The 14,570-nt window shown below is 43.7% G+C and overlaps 1 protein-coding gene across 1 annotated transcript in view; it reads right to left on the bottom strand.

The window, feature by feature from the left end:
- Positions 1–14,570, bottom strand: part of BANK1 (B cell scaffold protein with ankyrin repeats 1) — a 181,410-nt gene that overhangs the window by 142,230 nt on the left and 24,610 nt on the right. The gene's annotated exons all lie outside the window — the stretch shown is intronic.

Here is a 14,570-nt window from a genome sequence, read left to right as displayed (position 1 = left end):
AATCAAACAGTTCACTCAGTTATCATCAAGACCATATGGAACAAGGTGGTCTTGAAGCTTAAAACCCAGACTGTGTTTTTTTATTTAGTATCTACACCAGACTCACTGAGCATTGTGAATCTAGGCTGTACCACAGAAGTGAGCCAGAAGCCACAGCAGGAGGTAGGATAGTAGATGGGGGCAGCTCCTAGGACAGTACCCAGTGTATCCCGGTCTTGGATAGAAGCCCTCGGGGCACTGTTTCTTCAACTAACTAAAAGTTTAACCCCAAAGAGCCCAAACTAATAAATCGGACTATTCTGCAAAGAGATGAGACAATTGGCACTGAAAGACATCAGTATCTCTTCCAGGCAAGAGTGAGTACATGAAGAAAATATAGTTCCCATGCTGAGAAAGTCAGCAAAATTAATTTTTTAAAGAGAAAGATATAGAAGAAACCATGTGAAGAAGTTACTTTCTTTTCCATGCCAAATGAAAATGATGAATGTCAAGCCAATGAAGGTTCTGCTCAACACAAAAAAAGTGAACAGAAATAGTAGGGAGGAAGAAAAAGCCCAAAAAGGTAGAAACAAGACCCTATAGTCAATGAAATGAAAAGTCAAGTAGACTGAAACTTTACAGATATCAATTTAAATGGAATATTAAATATGACAATGTTGAAAACACAAAGGACAGCTTTACCTAGATTACAAATAAGAAGTGGCAAGGATCAGGTTTAACATCAGTAGTACTTTAATCTCTGGCCTGAAAGCTTAAAATTTTTTTTTAAATTTTTTTTTATTTAAACACCTTGATTACATACATGATTGTGTTTGGGTTTCAGTCATAAAAGGAACACCACCCATCACCAGTGCAACATTCCCATCACCCAAGTCCCAAATCTCCCTCCTACCCCCCAACCCCCGCCTGTACCCTAAACAGGCTCTACATTTCCCTCATACATTCTCAATATTAGGATAGTTCAAAATGTAGTTATTTCTCTAACTAAACTCATCACTCTTTGTGGTGAGCTTCCTGAGGTGAGCTGGAACTTCCAGCTCTTTTCTCTTTTGTGTCTGAAAATTATTATTACAAGGGTGTCTTTCATTTTTCTTAAAACCCATAGATGAGTGAGACCATTCTGCGTTTTTCTCTCTCTCTCTGACTTATTTCACTCAGCATAATAGATTCCATGTACATCCATGTATAGGAAAATTTCATGACTTCATCTCTCCTGACAGCTGCATAATATTCCATTGTGTATATGTACCACAGTTTCTTTAGCCATTCGTCTGTTGAAGGGCATCTTGGTTGTTTCCAGAGTCTTGCTATGGTAAATAGAGCTGCAATGAATATAGGTGTAAGGAAGGGGTTTTTGTATTGTATTTTTGTGTTCCTAGGGTATATTCCTAGGAGTGGTATAGCTGGATCGTATGGGAGCTCGATTTCCAGTTTTTGGAGGAATCTCCATATCGCTTTCCATAAAGGTTGAACTAGACAGCATTCCCACCAGCAGTGGATAAGAGTTCCTTTCTCTCCACATCCCCGCCAACACTGTTGATTCTCATTCTTTGTGATGTGTGCCATTCTCTGGGGTATGAGGTGGTATCTCATCGTTGTTTTGATTTGCATCTCCCTGATGATTAGTGATGTGGAACATTTTTTCATGTGTCTTTTGGCCATGCGTATTTCTTCTTTGTCAAAGTGTCTGTTCATTTCTTCTCCCCATTTTTTGATGGGGTTAGATGTTTTTTTCTTGTAAAGTTCTGTGAGTGCCTTGTATATTTTGGAGATTAGCCCCTTATCTGATGGGTATTGGGTGAATAGTTTCTCCCACTCAGTGGGTGGCTCTTGTATCCTGGGCACTATTTCCTTTGAGGTGCAGAAGCTTCTCAGCTTAATATATTCCCATCTGTTAATCTCTGCTTTCACTTGCTTGGAGAGTGCAGTTTCCTCCTTGAAGATGCCTGTAATGTCCTGTAGTGTTTTGCCTATGTGCTGTTCTATATATCTTATGGTTTTGGGGCTGATATCGAGGTCTTTAATCCATTTGGATTTTACCTTTGTACATGATGTTAGCTGGGGGTCTAAGTTTAATTTTTTGCAAGTGGCTATCCAATTGTGCCAACACCACTTGTTGAAGAGGCTTTCCCTGCTCCATTTAGGATTTCCTGCTCCTTTATCAAAAATTAGATGGTTGTATCTCTGGGGAACATTTTCTGAGTATTCAAGCCTATTCCACTGATCTGAGGACCTATCCTTATTCCAATACCATGCTGTTTTGATAATTGTTGCTTTGTAGTACAGTTTAAAGTTGGGAAAAGTAATTCCTCCCATATTCTTTTTCCCAATGATTGCTTTAGCTATTCGAGGTTGTTTATTGTTCCAAATGAATTTCAAAAGTGTCTGATCCACTTCTTTGAAGAATGTCATGGGTATCTTTAGAGGGATGGCATTAAATCTGTATAATGCCTTGGGGAGTATTGACATTTTGATGATGTTAATCCTGCCAATCCATGAGCAGGGTATGTGTTTCCATTTCCGTGTGTCCTCTCTTATTTCTTGGAGCAGAGTTTTATAGTTTTCTTTGTATAGGTCCTTCACATATTTAGTCAAGTTGATTCCAAGATATTTGAGTTTGTGTGGTACTATTGTGAATGGGGTTGTTTTCTTAATGTCCATTTCATCCTTATTACTATTGGTATATAGAAAGGCCATTGATTTTTGTGTGTTAATTTTGTAGCCTGCCACCTTGCTATATGAGTCTATTGTTTCTAGAAGCTTTTTGATAGAGTCATTAGGGTTTTCTAAGTAGAGTATCATGTCATCTGCAAACAGTGAGAGCTTGACTTCTTCCTTTCCTATCTGGATTCCCTTGATATCCTTTTCTTGCCTAATCGCTATAGCAAGTACTTCCAGTGCTATGTTGAATAGGAGTGGTGAGAGAGGACAGCCTTGTCTTGTGCCAGAATTTAGAGGGAAGGCTTTCAGTTTTTCTCCATTGAGGATAATATTTGCCACTGGCTTGTGGTAGATGGCCTTCACTATATTGAGAAAGGTTCCCTCCATTCCCATCTTGCTGAGAGTTTTGATCAAGAATGGGTGTTGGACCTTATCAAATGCTTTCTCTGCATCTATTGATATGATCATGTGGTTTTTATTTTTCTTGTTATTGATGTTGTGTATTATGTTGATAGATTTACGGATGTTAAACCAGCCTTGCATTCCTGGGATGAAACCTACTTGATCGTAGTGGATGATCTTCTTAACGAGGCATTGAATCCTATTTGCCAGGATTTTGTTGAGGATCTTTGCATCTGCATTCATCAGTGATATTGGTCTGTAATTTTCTTTTTTGGTAGCGTCTCTGTCTGGTTTAGGTATCAAGGTGATGTTGGCTTCATAAAAGCTATTTGGAAGTGTTTCTGTTTGTTCAATTTCATGAAAGAGTCTTGCCAAGATTGGCAGTAGTTCCTCTTGGAAAGTTTGATAGAATTCATTAGTGAATCCATCTGGACCTGGGCTTTTGTTTTTCGGCAGACATTTGATTACTGTTTTAATTTCATCAATGGTGATGGGGGTGTTTAGATATGCTACATCTTCTTCCTTCAACCGTGGAAGATTATAAGAGTCCAAGAATTTATCCATTTCTTCCAGGTTCTCATTTTTAGTGGCGTAGAGTTTTTCAAAGTAGTTTCTGATTACCCTTTGAATCTCTGTCATATCAGTAGTGATCTCTCCTTTTTCATTCCTGATACGAGTTATCAAGTTTCTCTCTCTCTCTTTCTTTGTTAGGTTTGCCAGTGGTCTATCAATCTTGTTTATTTTTTCAAAGAACCAACTTATGCTTTCGTTGATCTTTCGGATTGTTTTTTGAGTTTCCACTTCGTTGATTTCTGCTCTCAGCTTTGTTATTTCCTTCTGTCTTCCTATTCTTTGGTCCTTTTGTTGAGCATTTTCTAGTTCTATTAGCTGTGTCATTAAGCTACTCAGGTAAGCTCCTTCTTCCTTCCTGATGTGTGCTTGCAAAGCTATAAATTTTCCTCTCAGTACTGCTTTTGCTGTGTCCCATAAGTTCTGAGAGTTTGTGTCTTTATTGTCATTTGTTTCCAGGAACCTTTTTATTTCCTCCTTGATTTCATCTCGGACCCACTGGTTATTGAGCATGAGGCTGTTTAACTTCCAGGTGTTAAAGTGTTTCTTCTGAGTCCCTTTGGAGTTCACAAATAATTTCAGAGCCTTGTGGTCAGCGAAGGTAGTCTGCAAAATTTCTATCTTCTTGATCTTATGGAGGTATGTTTTATGTGCCAGCATGTAGTCTATCCTGGAGAATGTCCCATGTACATTGGAGAAGAATGTGTATCCAGGTTTCTGGGGATGGAGTGTCCTATATATATCCACTAGGCCTCTTTCTTCCATTTCTCTCCTCAGGTCTAGTATATTCTTGTTGGGTTTCAGTCTGGTTGACCTGTCCATTGTTGACAAAGCCGTGTTAAGGTCCCCCACAATTATTGTGTTGTTGTTGATATTATTTTTCAGATTTGTCAACAGTTGTATTAAATATTTTGCTGGCCCCTCATTCGGTGCATATATGTTTAGGAGAGTGAATTCTTCCTGCTCTACGTACCCCTTGATTAATATAAAATGTCCGTCTTTGTCCCTTACAACCTTCCTGAGTATAAAGTTTGCATTATCTGATATTAGTATGGCCACTCCAGCTTTTTTATGGGTGTTGTTTGCTTGGATAACTTTTCTCCAGCCTTTTATTTTGAGTCTATGTTTGTTCTGACTATTCAGGTGCGTTTCTTGTAGGCAGCAGAAGGTTGGATTGAGTTTTTTGATCCATTTAGCCACTCTGTGTCTCTTAACTGGTGCATTTAGTCCATTGACGTTGAGAGAAAGAATTGTCCTGGGATTTAACGCCATCTTTATTTCAAAATTTGGTGTGTCTTTTGGGTAGTCTTGTCTTAGATTAGGTCTTTCAGTTTTTCTCTTAAGACTGGTTTTGTGTCTGTGAAGTTTCTGAGCTGTTTTTTGTCTGTGAAACCATGTATTCTTCCATCAAACCGGAAAGTGAGTTTTGCTGGGTATAGTATTCTGGGTGAAGCATTCATTTCATTCAGTCTTGTCACAATATCCCACCACTGCTTTCTGGCATTGAGCGTTTCTGGTGACAGGTCTGCTGTAAATATCAGGGAAGCTTGCTTGAACATGATTTCCCCTTTTGATCTTGCTGTTTTCAGAATTCTGTCTCTATCTGTGGGATTTGTCATTGTGACTAGGATGTGTCTTGGGGTGGTTTTTCTGGGGTCTCTTTTGGTTGGTACTCTTCGGGCATGCAGGATTTGATCACATATATTCTTTAGCTCTGGAAGTTTCTCTTTAATGATGTTCTTGACTATTGATTCTTCCTGGAAATTTTCTTCCTGGGTCTCTGGGACTCCAATGATTCTTAAGTTGTTTCTGTTGATCTTATCATAGACTTCTATTTTCGTCTGTTCCCATTCTTTGACTAATTTTTCCATTGTCTGCTCATTTGCTTTAAGTTTTTTGTCCAATCTCTCCTGCTGTATGGAATTGTTATGTATCTCATCTTCCACAGCACCAAGTCTATTCTCAGCTTCTGATACCCTGTCCCAGAGCTTATCCATTTTGTCATTCACTTCGTTTACTGACTTTTTCAGTCCTGTTAGTTGACATGTTATTTCAGTTTGGAGTTTTGTCATTTCTGCCTTCATATTTTCTTGGTTCTTATTAGTGTTCTGTTCAACTCGATCCATGGTTTCTTGGAGTCTGTTGAGCACCTTCCATATTGCTAGTCTAAAGTCCTTATCTGAGAGGTTGATTAGTTGTTCAGTCATTATCTGGTCCTCAGAATTGTCATCTTCATTCTCTATGTCTGATGCTGGCCTGCGTTGTTTCCCCATTGTCACACTTGTATTGTGGGTTTTTCTACGTGTTGTAGTGGTATTCATTGTCTATATGATGTAGGCAGCACACTCCTCTGGCTCCTCCCTTTGTGGATGGGCTGACTTGCCTCTAAGGGAGGGGAGTCCTCCGTGGATGAAGCCTCACACTGGGTCAAATCTTAGGCCCGAGCATGCAACAGAGAAGACAGTCCAGAGAGAAATGTTTGCTTCTGTGATATAGCGCCGTTCTTAGTGTGATTTTTCCTTCTTGTTGCAATGGAGTTCTTTCCTTAGAAAGAGTGCACGGCCGCGTAGCGAAGCGGAGCGGCCGTGCTCCTCTGAGCCTCTTTTTGCCCCACTCGCAAGAGTTTCACGCAAGAGGACAGTAGACAGACATAGACAGGTCACACTCACAGTCTTTCACAGCTGAGCCCCACTGGGCCGGTGTACTTTCGCGGATTTTCCCCGCCTGGTGTCACACACAGGGAGCCAGCTTTTGCAAAGGTTAGCCGGTTTTTATGCTCTGAAGTCCCTCCCTGAAAATGGCGTCTGGGCGAGCGAGGTTTCTGGAGGCTCTTTTTGCCCCACTCGCAAGAGTTTCACGCAAGAGGACAGTAGACAGACATAGACAGGTCACACTCACAGTCTTTCACAGCTGAGCCCCACTGGGCCGGTGTACTTTCGCGGATTTTCCCCGCCTGGTGTCACACACAGGGAGCCAGCTTTTGCAAAGGTTAGCCGGTTTTTATGCTCTGAAGTCCCTCCCTGAAAATGGCGTCTGGGCGAGCGAGGTTTCTGGAGGCTCTTTTTGCCCCACTCGCAAGAGTTTCACGCAAGAGGACAGTAGACAGACATAGACAGGTCACACTCACAGTCTTTCACAGCTGAGCCCCACTGGGCCGGTGTACTTTCGCGGATTTTCCCCGCCTGGTGTCACACACAGGGAGCCAGCTTTTGCAAAGGTTAGCCGGTTTTTATGCTCTGAAGTCCCTCCCTGAAAATGGCGTCTGGGCGAGCGAGGTTTCTGGAGGCTCTTTTTGCCCCACTCGCAAGAGTTTCACGCAAGAGGACAGTAGACAGACATAGACAGGTCACACTCACAGTCTTTCACAGCTGAGCCCCACTGGGCCGGTGTACTTTCGTGGATTTTCCCCGCCTGGTGTCACACACAGGGAGCCAGCTTTTGCAAAGGTTAGCCGGTTTTTATGCTCTGAAGTCCCTCCCTGAAAATGGCGTCTGGGCGAGCGAGGTTTCTGGAGGCTCTTTTTGCCCCACTCGCAAGAGTTTCACGCAAGAGGACAGTAGACAGACATAGACAGGTCACACTCACAGTCTTTCACAGCTGAGCCCCACTGGGCCGGTGTACTTTCGCGGATTTTCCCCGCCTGGTGTCACACACAGGGAGCCAGCTTTTACAAAGGTTAGCCGGTTTTTATGCTCTGAAGTCCCTCCCTGAAAATGGCGTCTGGGCGAGCGAGGTTTCTGGAGGCTCTTTTTGCCCCACTCGCAAGAGTTTCACGCAAGAGGACAGTAGACAGACATAGACAGGTCACACTCACAGTCTTTCACAGCTGAGCCCCACTGGGCCGGTGTACTTTCGCGGATTTTCCCCGCCTGGTGTCACACACAGGGAGCCAGCTTTTGCAAAGGTTAGCCGGTTTTTATGCTCTGAAGTCCCTCCCTGAAAATGGCGTCTGGGCGAGCGAGGTTTCTGGAGGCTCTTTTTGCCCCACTCGCAAGAGTTTCACGCAAGAGGACAGTAGACAGACATAGACAGGTCACACTCACAGTCTTTCACAGCTGAGCCCCACTGGGCCGGTGTACTTTCGTGGATTTTCCCCGCCTGGTGTCACACACAGGGAGCCAGCTTTTGCAAAGGTTAGCCGGTTTTTATGCTCTGAAGTCCCTCCCTGAAAATGGCGTCTGGGCGAGCGAGGTTTCTGGAGGCTCTTTTTGCCCCACTCGCAAGAGTTTCACGCAAGAGGACAGTAGACAGACATAGACAGGTCACACTCACAGTCTTTCACAGCTGAGCCCCACTGGGCCGGTGTACTTTCGCGGATTTTCCCCGCCTGGTGTCACACACAGGGAGCCAGCTTTTACAAAGGTTAGCCGGTTTTTATGCTCTGAAGTCCCTCCCTGAAAATGGCGTCTGGGCGAGCGAGGTTTCTGGAGGCTCTTTTTGCCCCACTCGCAAGAGTTTCACGCAAGAGGACAGTAGACAGACATAGACAGGTCACACTCACAGTCTTTCACAGCTGAGCCCCACTGGGCCGGTGTACTTTCGCGGATTTTCCCCGCCTGGTGTCACACACAGGGAGCCAGCTTTTGCAAAGGTTAGCCGGTTTTTATGCTCTGAAGTCCCTCCCTGAAAATGGCGTCTGGGCGAGCGAGGTTTCTGGAGGCTCTTTTTGCCCCACTCGCAAGAGTTTCACGCAAGAGGACAGTAGACAGACATAGACAGGTCACACTCACAGTCTTTCACAGCTGAGCCCCACTGGGCCGGTGTACTTTCGCGGATTTTCCCCGCCTGGTGTCACACACAGGGAGCCAGCTTTTGCAAAGGTTAGCCGGTTTTTATGCTCTGAAGTCCCTCCCTGAAAATGGCGTCTGGGCGAGCGAGGTTTCTGGAGGCTCTTTTTGCCCCACTCGCAAGAGTTTCACGCAAGAGGACAGTAGACAGACATAGACAGGTCACACTCACAGTCTTTCACAGCTGAGCCCCACTGGGCCGGTGTACTTTCGCGGATTTTCCCCGCCTGGTGTCACACACAGGGAGCCAGCTTTTGCAAAGGTTAGCCGGTTTTTATGCTCTGAAGTCCCTCCCTGAAAATGGCGTCTGGGCGAGCGAGGTTTCTGGAGGCTCTTTTTGCCCCACTCGCAAGAGTTTCACGCAAGAGGACAGTAGACAGACATAGACAGGTCACACTCACAGTCTTTCACAGCTGAGCCCCACTGGGCCGGTGTACTTTCGCGGATTTTCCCCGCCTGGTGTCACACACAGGGAGCCAGCTTTTGCAAAGGTTAGCCGGTTTTTATGCTCTGAAGTCCCTCCCTGAAAATGGCGTCTGGGCGAGCGAGGTTTCTGGAGGCTCTTTTTGCCCCACTCGCAAGAGTTTCATGCAAGAGGACAGTAGACAGACATAGACAGGTCACACTCACAGTCTTTCACAGCTGAGCCCCACTGGGCCGGTGTACTTTTGCGGATTTTCCCCGCCTGGTGTCACACACAGGGAGCCAGCTTTTGCAAAGGTTAGCCGGTTTTTATGCTCTGAAGTCCCTCCCTGAAAATGGCGTCTGGGCGAGCGAGGTTTCTGGAGGCTCTTTTTGCCCCACTCGCAAGAGTTTCACGCAAGAGGACAGTAGACAGACATAGACAGGTCACACTCACAGTCTTTCACAGCTGAGCCCCACTGGGCCGGTGTACTTTCGCGGATTTTCCCCGCCTGGTGTCACACACAGGGAGCCAGCTTTTGCAAAGGTTAGCCGGTTTTTATGCTCTGAAGTCCCTCCCTGAAAATGGCGTCTGGGCGAGCGAGGTTTCTGGAGGCTCTTTTTGCCCCACTCGCAAGAGTTTCACGCAAGAGGACAGTAGACAGACATAGACAGGTCACACTCACAGTCTTTCACAGCTGAGCCCCACTGGGCCGGTGTACTTTCGCGGATTTTCCCCGCCTGGTGTCACACACAGGGAGCCAGCTTTTGCAAAGGTTAGCCGGTTTTTATGCTCTGAAGTCCCTCCCTGAAAATGGCGTCTGGGCGAGCGAGGTTTCTGGAGGCTCTTTTTGCCCCACTCGCAAGAGTTTCACGCAAGAGGACAGTAGACAGACATAGACAGGTCACACTCACAGTCTTTCACAGCTGAGCCCCACTGGGCCGGTGTACTTTCGCGGATTTTCCCCGCCTGGTGTCACACACAGGGAGCCAGCTTTTGCAAAGGTTAGCCGGTTTTTATGCTCTGAAGTCCCTCCCTGAAAATGGTGTCTGGGCGAGCGAGGTTTCTGGAGGCTCTTTTTGCCCCACTCGCAAGAGTTTCACGCAAGAGGACAGTAGACAGACATAGACAGGTCACACTCACAGTCTTTCACAGCTGAGCCCCACTGGGCCGGTGTACTTTCGCGGATTTTCCCCGCCTGGTGTCACACACAGGGAGCCCGAAAGCTTAAAATTTTTATGTGAAAAATAGTTAAAGCAAGGACCAGAGTTATAACATAGTGGGTAGGGTGCTTGACTTGCATGCTAAACAACCTGGTTTCAATCCATAGCATCCCTTATGATCCTCTAGGTGTATAGCCAGGAGTAATCCTTGAGCATTTCTGCATGTGTTCCTCCAAAAGTTCAAGCAACTACAAACATGATTTAGAGAATGAATTTTTATATTAAAAATTGATACTCTTCAGTATGACCTGTTCTTCCTATTAAAAACAACATGTAGAGTATGGCCTCATTGTTTTGTTTTGCTTTGGGTTACACTGGCTGTGCTCAGAGGCTGCTGCTGGCTCAGGGGACCATGTGGCCCGAGGGACCAGACTGGTCCCACCTGCAAGGGCCAGCAGGCCGAATTCTCTCTCAGGCCCTTCACTTCACTTTTAAGCAATTGCTCCTGGCCCATCTACTCAAAGTAACTCTGGCCTATGTTGCAACAGATGCTGCTGATAAAAAGAATTTAAAAAATATATAGCTGTCCCCCCCACCTACTCTGGTATACTGCTTCTCATATGGGCAGTACATTTTTATTATATTATTTTTTAGTTGCTCTACTTAAAAATTTGTAAAGGAATATTATGAATAGAAATCAAAAAATGATCCATACTCTGGTACTGCATAATTATCTGCCCTTTTCCCCCCTGGAAACTAGAGAATGTAATTTTTATACTATTAATGGGGTCATTAATATCATGAATTTTTTAAGTTCTTGTATTTGTATTTAATTATCTTTTTTTCACAATAAAATCTGAAGACAGATACTTTCTCAACTTAAGGAACAGACATTTAGCAGGGATTTAGATATTTATGTACAGAGTGGGAAAAATACCAGATAGAAAAGTATAGGTCCGAGACCAAGGGAACTCTCTGAGCACCAGGACCAAGCCACGTGCATCTGTGCCCCACCTTATACCCCAGACCGTGGGAACTCTCTGAGCACCAGGACCAGGCCAGGTGAGCCTGCGCCCCACCTTATACCCCAGACCGTGGGAACTCTCTGAGCACCAGGATCATGCCAGGTGAGTCTGTGCCCCACCCCCTACACCAGACTGAGGGAACTCTCCTCCAGGTACAAGAACCAACCACAGGCCAGATCAGCAGACTCTGTTATTAAACAACCCAAAATTTCAAAATTCAAAGCCACTAAATGCAAAGAAATATAGATAAACTAAGGAAGACACTAGCAGCTGGGGAATTAGAGAGAAATCCTAGCAAGTTTTCAAGCCTATGAAAACACGGGAGCCCAATAGATTAGGACCTAAATGCAGAAATGAATGTCCTAACAATAGAAATCAAAGAATCACTGGTCTGCGAAATCAAGAAATCTATAGATGAACTTCTCAACAAACTCAAAGAATAACTTTTAGAGAAGATGAGAGAATCCATACAAATGGAATTAAGGGAAATAAAAAGCATGCAGCAAACCATAATAGCAGAACCATACAGTTGGAAGAGCACATAGAGGAACTTAAAAAAAAAAAACAACTACAAACTAACAATGACAAGGAAGTTAATAAGGAAACAAGAGACAAAACATTGGAAGAAAATGTCAGGTATAAAGACAAAAGAAATAACCTACAAATTGTAGGAATACCAGAAGGGGAGGCAAAAGGGAAAGGGGAAGAACAAGTAGTGAAGGAAATACTAGCAGAAAAATTTCGAACTCTCTAGAAAGAGACACCTGTACAAATCCAGGAGGCAAGAAGAGTCTCTAATAAAATAGATCATAACAGACCAATATCAAGACATATAGTAATCCAAATGGCAAACAACAAATAAAAAGGTGAATTCCTTAAAGCAATAAGGAAGAAAACAATCCTCAAGTACAAAGGAAGGAACTAAGAATCAAACCAGACCTCGCATTTGAAACAATTCAAGTAAGAAAAGAGTAGAATGACAATTTTATTTTATTTTATTTTATTTTATTTTATTTTATTATTTTTGGTTTTTGGGCCACACCCGTTTGATGCTCAGGGGTTACTCCTGGCTATGTGCTCAGAAATCGCCCCTGGCTTGGGGGAACCATATGGGACGCCGGGGGATCGAACCGCTGTCCTTCCTTGGCTAGCGCTAACAAGGCAGACACCTTACCTCCAGCGCCACCTACCCGGCCCCTTTTTTTTTTTTTTTTTTTTAGAATGACAATTTTAAACTACCGAATGAAAGAAACCTCCAACCTCGAGTCCACTACCTGGCAAAATTCTCATTCATTTTGGAGGGAGGACTAAAAACATTCTCAGACAAAAAAGAACTTGCACTATTTGTGCTAACAAAGCCAACTCTAAATGACTACTCAAAGATATATTACACAATCCAAACCCCCAATTGTAACAATAACCACTCTACTCAATACAATAGCACAATATGTCAGGGTCTCTGGGCAGACAGCGGGCCACAGACCTCCTGGACTGAACACTTGGTCCAGGAGTCTAAGACTCCCCCCACGCCAGGCGGGTCTTCATGGCCGGCCCTGGCAATTTGGGCCCTGGGGGGTGGGCAGAGAAGGGAAACCCCTCCCCTATGCATACTGGACACCCTGTAATGTTTGCTACTAATACTATTTTTCAAAACCATGCGGGGGGCCTGGAGAGATAGCACAGCGGTGTTTGCCTTGCAAGCAGCTGATCCAGGACCAAAGGTGGTTGGTTCAAATCCCGATATCCCATATGGTCCTCCGTGCCTGCCAGGAGCTATTTCTGATCAGACAGCCAGGAGTAACCCCTGAGCAACGCTGGGTGTGGCCCCAAAACAAACAAAAACAAAAAACAAACAAACAAAAAAACCATGCAGGCACAAATATACTTTTTAAGCATTATCCAAAAATGTTCCTGATCCTAGACTGTTCCTAGGAATGGAACCAGGATGCCCAAGATTTGGATAAAACACTCAAATAGACCTTTATTCTCTAGTCCTTTTGTGGATGTGACTTTCATATTGACTCCAAGACTAAACCATAAACAGTCCATCTATATATTGTATATAGTCTCTATCATGTATTGCCTCTCCCCTCACCCCTGTGTCTCTCCTACCCCCTCATCCCCCAACCCTGAAACATTATCTTCCCCTTATTCAACCCTCTTTATCCTCAGTTCCTAACTGGGTAGACACCAAAACTGACCTTCTGTCCCAACAGACCACCATCCAGCTCCTCATTGAAAGACACCCTCTCGGTCCCCATCTCATGCCTCGACAAAGAACCACAACCAACACACCTGCTGACCCATGCTTGGTGGCCCCTCTCGCCCCATCAAACTATGGACTGTTGCATGATACTGGAATCAGCTTCAGCAAAACCCCTAGTTCAAGGACAATATAGGGTTCCGTACTGCCGCAAAACATGTCTCAAACTCAACTATCACCTGTTGTCTTCAAATACCTTTGTTTTCTTTCTTTCTTTTTTCTTTTTAAACACAGCTTTATTTATCTGTTCTATTTTAAGGTATTCATATTTTTGCTATCATTATCATTTTTGGTGCTGCTTGGTACTAAAGCCTTGCTAGGATAAAATGGCAGATCAAAAACGGACCACAGAAAGTGTGAGTATAACCTGTTATCCTTACCCAGAATAGCACCAGCAATCCAACATGAAATCATACGTTTTTGTATGGGCACAGTAACAAGGGGAAACCATAGATCTTACCTTCTAGGGATAAGACCTTACACTTTTTTTTTATAACACTAGGGTGCCTCCCATCCCAGACATGTGTCATGTCCAATCTCCAGAGATTGGACAGTGTCAGTTCAACTCCAAACCCCAGATCCCCTTTCTTTTCACTCCTGTGATTATTATTTGGTGATTTTTTTTCTTTTATCATTAGCTGGGTGCATTTTTTCTTTTTTTTTTCTTTTTGGTAGTTGTGGCCAATTTTTCTCTCTTCCTTTTTTTTCTCTTTTCTTCTTTCTTTTTTCTTCTTATCCTTTTTATCACAAACGACAACAGAATAGACAATCTACAACAAGCTATAAAGTGGAGACCAGTTGCACTGGTATGCTGGGGGGAAAGGGAGGGAGATATGAGAGGCATGCTGGAAACGGGGGTGGAGGGAGGACAGCACTGGGGTGGGAGTGCCCCTCATTCGTTGTCACTATGTACCATAAATAATGCTGTGAAAAATAAAAAAAATTAAAAATTAAAAAATTAAAAAAAACAAAAAACAAGATAGACAAACTGCTGGCAAGACTAACCAAAAATAGGGGAAGAAGACATCCAAATAAATAGAATCACAAATTAATGGGGAGAAATTACAACAGAACCTCAAGAAATCCAAGACATCATAAGGGCTTATTATGAACAAATGTACTCAGTTAAGTTAGAGAACCCAGAAGAAATTGACAGGTTTCTGGAAAAATATCATCATCCAAGACATAATAAGGAGGATATAGAATGCCTAAACAGGCCAGTCACAGCCAAGGAAATTGAAGCAGCAATCAAGAAACTCCCCAAAAACAGAAGTTCAGGACCAGATGGTTTTACAG

Source organism: Suncus etruscus, chromosome 14 (assembly GCF_024139225.1).
Source record: "Suncus etruscus isolate mSunEtr1 chromosome 14, mSunEtr1.pri.cur, whole genome shotgun sequence".
Classification (NCBI taxonomy): Eukaryota; Metazoa; Chordata; class Mammalia; order Eulipotyphla; family Soricidae; genus Suncus; species Suncus etruscus.
Note: the sequence above shows the minus strand (reverse complement) of the source record. Positions and strands in the feature narration are given on the sequence as shown.